Source organism: Phalacrocorax aristotelis, chromosome Z (assembly GCF_949628215.1).
Source record: "Phalacrocorax aristotelis chromosome Z, bGulAri2.1, whole genome shotgun sequence".
In the NCBI taxonomy this organism is placed as follows: domain Eukaryota; kingdom Metazoa; phylum Chordata; class Aves; order Suliformes; family Phalacrocoracidae; genus Phalacrocorax; species Phalacrocorax aristotelis.
The window spans coordinates 36,863,328-36,869,327 of NC_134311.1; the positions used below are offsets into that span (position 1 = coordinate 36,863,328).

Below are 6,000 nucleotides of genomic sequence, written 5' to 3' on the forward strand. Positions count from 1 at the left end.
GTGTGATTGAAAGAAAAGAGAAAGTAAAAATGTCTCTGAGGTACCTTTCCTTCAGGTGGGTTTACTTACTGGTCCCTCACCATCTTAAATCTGCTGACTGTGAATATAGTACCTTTTGCATTAGAAATCAGGTTGGATAAGATAGTACTTTCCAACACTGAGAAGTTATAGCAGGTTCAGGCACGAATTACTTCCAGGAGCCGTACAAACTGGGTAAGTACGTTGTACAGTCCCAGTTTACCAGACGAGGAGAATGAAGCAGAAATGTTGACCAATGTCTTTAGAGCTGTGCAACTGCGTTTACTGTTGATAGGTCCTGTCTTCTGATCCCTGAATCAGGCATGTTCTAAAACACTGTACAGAATGACATTGCCTAGGAGAGTGTAAAATTGCCAGCTACTTTAAGAGTTTTCCTCCCTTGAATAAAACTCCGTGAAAGAATTTGAAGTCCGTAGCGACGACTGAATCCCTCTGGAATATGGCCCCTCTGTGCCGAGTGCATTGCTGCATGGTGGGGTGTCCCCTGCGCTTTCAGGGGCTTTCTGAGACGCACCCAGCAAACTCAAAACGCTGGAGGGGTCCGTGGGCCAATCTCTCCCTTGCCATGGGCAGCTGCGGTGACTGTTGCAGATTTGCGTGGGGTAGAGCTGACCTAGTATGGCATTTATCGTGCTGCTGTGAAACAATAGGTACATCCAAAAACTTGTGAGACTTGATACCTAAACCGTTGACAGCCTGTTAGGCTGGCAAGAGAAGGTTACAAGGAAACAGGACTGTTTAGAAAGGACAGGATATTAGCAGGTGTTTGGAGAAGAATAAAGCTGTTCATTTTCTTGAAAAACTTCCATTATTTTTATAGGGAACTTCGAAGGGGAGAAACCAACAGAGTTTTTACCCTGAAAGCTTTCTGGGGCTTGTGCCTGAGAAACCATTTCTCACTTTTTTAACTCTGTTTTTCCCTTTTGGGAGAAAGAGGAAGTATAAAATAGCTGTGGATCCCTGTTTTCTCTCTTTGCTTTTCAGAGCTTTACAGTGGCAGTTTGACCAGGGCAAGCCATTTTATTTCGGTTGTAGAACTATTATACATGTACGCATGTGCGCGCACACACGCACGCACACACAAACACACACAGAGTTTTGATGGAAATTTCTTGATGACTCGTAATAAAATTGCCTTCTGGTTTTAAAATGTCTCTCCAGACATCTCAAAGTGCAAACAGGAATGAATGCCTTTAGTATCTAGAAGTATGGCAAGTAATAGTATCCTTAGAATAAGGAAATACTCGGGCTCAGCTTTTTCACGCTGAACTGCATAGTAATTTGAGATTCTTAACTGTGCACAGTATTCGATGTAGCATGTTTCTCCTTGAAGCATTCATTGGTTTTGACTGAATTTGTCACAGGTATCTAAAGCTGTGGAAACTGAGAAATTAAAGCATCCGCACTTTTTAAATTGGTATCAGTACTTCTTTACCAGGAAATTCATGACCAAGATGAAAGCAGAGCCCACGTTTCCTGACCGCTAACTGTAACCACAATAATCATGAAATGAGTTTTGGGTTAGCTTGATTTGTTTGTTTTTCTTGAACTTTAATGAATGTTTGTTTTTCTTCTGTCTTTATTTGTAAAGGGTAGTAACTGAAGCAAAGAAGAGGCCAAAGATGGAAAACTCTTACTTCCAGGACTGCTTGAAGAGAAGAACTGCTTGAAGTTGTAGAAAAGGACATGCTGCATCAGGACAACAGTTCACTGTTACTGTAACCTATTGTATTATTTTGTTAAATATTTCTTTAAGTATTTAAAAGATGTACACATATGTAATATACAAAAGAACAATGTAAAGTAGTATAATCTGGAGCCATTTGCCTCTGGGCAATGGAATGGGGACAAGATTGTGTGCGCTTTGTACTTCTTGTACATTGATATCTGTGCCACAACTAAGCTTAATGTAGTTCTAAATTTCAGCATAAGTTGCTGCTGCTTAAATATTGTATAATTTACTTGTATAATTCTATGCAAATATTGCTTATGTAATAGGTTGGGGTTTTTTTAAAAGGTACATGTCTGTTTAAAATATTTTAAATTTGCGTATCACAACCCTGTGGTAGTATGAAATGTTACGGTTAACTTTCAAACACGCTATGCGTGGTAATTTTTAAAATAAGCAGATATGAAGAAAAGCAAGTTAATCTGGGAGGCTTAAATAGATTTAGCTATGTGCAGGTTTTGTTTTGCTGTGTGTATCCATGTGTGCATCTGGAAGTGTGCATGCTTTTTTGTGTATGTTTCTGATGTACTGTAGTTTCTCTTTTACTGTATGGTAACACTTAGTGGGCTTATAAACCCACTGATGCTGATGCGAGTCTGGCTTTCCCTGTTAATAGGCACTAGTGAAAACTGTTGGTGTTCACCAACATAAACCATAGACTGCCATCATCAAAGGCCCAACTAAAACAGAAGACAGGGAGTCAAGGTTTGGGGTTGTGGTTCAGTTTCCCACACTCTTAATGACTTGGTTCTCGTGACTTTGGTCAAGTAACTTAACTGCCCCATGCCTCAGTTTTTTATTCTGCAAAATGGGTATAATTACACTTACCTACCTCCCAGAAATGTTGTGAGGCTTAATCACTCTTCGTGTAGTGCTTTGATTTTTTTTTTCCTTTTTTCTTTTTGCAAAAGGTGCCAGGTAAGTGCAAACACTCTAACCATTATTTTTTCACTTCCAAAGGTGCTGGATATTGAGAGGTGCTGGATATTGAGAGGTGCTGGTGGTTATAGAAATTCAGTGAACATATGCCTTATTTTGGTATTGATACTGTTAACTATGGGTGGCATTAGAAGCTGGATAATTGAGTTCTTTGACGGTGAGCCACAGCTCAGCTGTGTCCTTACAGCATCAAAAGCAGTATCTTTGGTCACCTTATTTTCATGGCAGGAAGTTAACAGTGAGTGATAAAAATCAAATAGAAGGATAAAAAAAAACCACCAACCTTATTTTCACTTTTTAAATGTGACTTTCTGATGGGTCCAGGACTGTCATGACACATAAGGCTTGGGGTGTTCTTTTCTCTATTGTTTGTGTTTTCCCATGCTGCATTGGCACTTTTAATTGAAACAGCTAAACTGGGATCTCTTTGCGAAACTAATTTAGCTTTTTGTATTATTATTTTTAAACTAAAAGGGGATTACTGCAGGTGAAGGGTCTGAAAAAAAGCTACAATCTGTGTTCCAGTTGGAAACAAACCCTAAGAATGGAGAACCTTAATTTAAAATAACGGAACAAAAGTTTTCATTATCTCTGTCTTCCTCTCTCTTCACCTTTTCCCTGCCCTTCTCCAAGCTGTTTTTTAGAGCAGGTAGATGTTCAATGGTGTATTCAGCGCCAGACAAACAAAACCAATATTCAGTTTCTAAACACAGCAGTGGTAGGGCTTTTCTTTAAGTATGATGCCTGAACGGCAGTGGCCAAGTCTTTGAATGGGAAAGTGTTTTTCTCCAGTGGCTTCAGGGAGTCTATCTTTGTCCACAGACCTTGCCAGCATAACGAATGGGGATAATTAGAATGCACAAATTTCCATGCCTTTTTTGCTCACTTGAAAACACTTTGATATGAGGCACTTGTTTACAGATGTCCAATGTGAACGCTCGAAGAGCAGGTGGCGAGAGCCTGGTGTCATTCCCGTGATACATAAGCTACTGTCTCAATGCACACTAAGGGTTAATGTCGCAACTGCCTACTGGTCCAGTTCACTGTCTAACGTGAAAACTCTTAATGACAAAAAGACAAGGGGCCCCAATTTAGCACTAGCAGCATAGTGACCTCAGATCATACGAACTTGGCAACAAAACGGTATGATACTAATTGGAAGCTACCTTCAACCGCCAAGCGTGTGCGCTCCCGTGTCAGAGGTCGGCAGGGCTCCCACTGACACCACCACCACGGTGGGCTGCCTCGCTCCCTCCTCTTCCTCACAAGGGAAGGGGGCCAAGGCCAGCCACGGTGTCTCCCACCTGCCCCTGCCCAAGTCCTCCTGCGTGCTTGTGTGTGGGTGAGCTGCCTGCTGCTTCGTGCACAATGTAGACCTTCTTCTCCGATAGTCACATTGGCAAGGGGAGAACTCAGTGGCTGGCAACATTTATTTTGGGTTTTTTTAACTTTTTTAATCATGGGTGATATTTATATTTTTATATAAGAATGTTGTCTTACAGTATTTGTCATGCCAGTTTATAACAAACAAGATGCAGGGATTTTATTTCTATTGGAAACACTATTACAGCTATGTTTTTACTGTTTAATGGATTTTTATTTGTATAGAGTGCTTACTAATGTTAAATAGGAAAGATTATATAACATTTACATTAAGGACTCATCGTAGCTTTTAGCATAAGGAGTGAAAAGGAAATAAATATTCAAACTGGGTCTCATTGCCTGCCTGTTCCGGTAGGAGTGAGTTTGTGTCATTTCAGTTACAAAGATAAAATTATGCCATATAATTTATTTATATGAAAATTTATTTTTGTAGTGTACATAGTAGTCATCAAGTCTTTTGACAGAAGTATATTTTTAAAGAGTTTATATGTAATGATGATGCCATTATGTTTTGGAACACTGCTGAGATAAAATTACGGTGCACACTTTTCCTTGTAAACCCCCTGGCAGAAAAGAAAGTGTTTAACAATGTTAAGAGAGAAAGAGAGTGTGAATATTCATACAATTCTGAACTGTGTTTTAGTTACCATTTTGTGATCTAGTGTGGTTCTCATTTTAAACTTTGAATCAAAATTGTACAAACTCTCTAAATATTAATGTTCAAACACTGATAGAAATTCTAACATGAATAAAAAAATATAACTTATCGGTTATGGGTTTGGTTGTTTATAGAATACTTCTTTCTGTACTGCTGGTCAGCTGTGCAGGTACAGTGATGCAGTCATTCTGATCTGGAGCATGAATTTGGCATGTTTCAGTATTTGGGATGTTTGGGAGATTCAGATTTGCCCATTTTGGAGCAGGAGGCAATTTGAAAATCCTGTCTAAATTGTAACAAGCTGCTGCTTGTCTGTTGATTCTGTTGTCGTTTTTATGTCTTGGGGGATAGTTTTAGGACTGGATTATACCTTTCATTCTTACTCTGAATGAAGCATTTTATGCAGGCTTTGAACCCTTCGGTAAAGCACTTTCTGTACAGGTTATTTCTGCTTAGAAGTGTGAGGAAATTCTTTGTCTTTTTCCATCTCTCTGGTTGCTCCCTAAACTGGATCAGAGAAATAGTCCGTTTTTCCCAGTTTGTGGAACAAAGAAAATAAATAAACAAGAAGTTCTGAAAACTAGAGCGCTCCATAAGCAGGGAAGACCCTTGGCAAAGCTCCTTCCAGGCAGTGTGCTAGCAACTGCAAGCCGGGGCGCAGCTCCCTGCGCCCCACACGGGCACTGCTTGGGAAGGAGGAGAGGCTACTGCAGGCAGCAGGGTGAAGGTTGTGAGCAGCAGCATCTGTCTGAAGTCACTTGCATGATAAACATCAGTGTGCGTTGTCCTGTGCAAACGTGCTCTGCTGAGCATTCACTGAAGTGCCACAGAGCCAGCAATCCTTCGCTTTATCCTATAACCCGTAAGTGATTTTTCCATGCGTCTTCTAAACTTCTCATAAACAAAAAGCCCAAACATGTCTTGGGATAATTTATAATTCAGCCTCTGCTTTTCATGGTCAGAGGAAATAAAACTTTTTATTTTACATTTGCTGGAGGTTTAACCAGAAAAGAGAAAAATACAGTTAAAAGACTAGAACTGCAAACCTCCTACACGTGTTTTTTTGCTACTCCAAATGCTCTACTTCAGATCCTTGGGAGTAGCCAGACTGCATCAGGTTGCAGGTTCGGCCTTGGTGGGTTACAGCCCGTGAGGCCAGTGGCCAATGAAGTCCTGCATGAGCACAACTCACAGACTTTGCCTTTTGTGTCCTAGCCATTCATGGGAGCAGCTCCATTCACAGGACTGAAAA

General features: G+C 40.3%; 1 protein-coding gene across 3 annotated transcripts in view; it reads left to right on the forward strand.

The window, feature by feature from the left end:
- PTCH1 (patched 1) overlaps positions 1-4,844 on the forward strand; it is a 75,181-nt gene extending 70,337 nt beyond the window's left edge. For 2 of the 3 annotated variants that reach the window (XM_075078203.1, XM_075078201.1), the window contains exon 24: positions 1,631-4,844. The gene's annotated coding sequence lies outside the window, so the exon portion shown is untranslated. The remainder of the gene's footprint in view (positions 1-1,630) is intronic. The other variant, XM_075078202.1, reaches the window with a different exon arrangement.
- Positions 4,845-6,000: the final 1,156 nt, after the last annotated feature.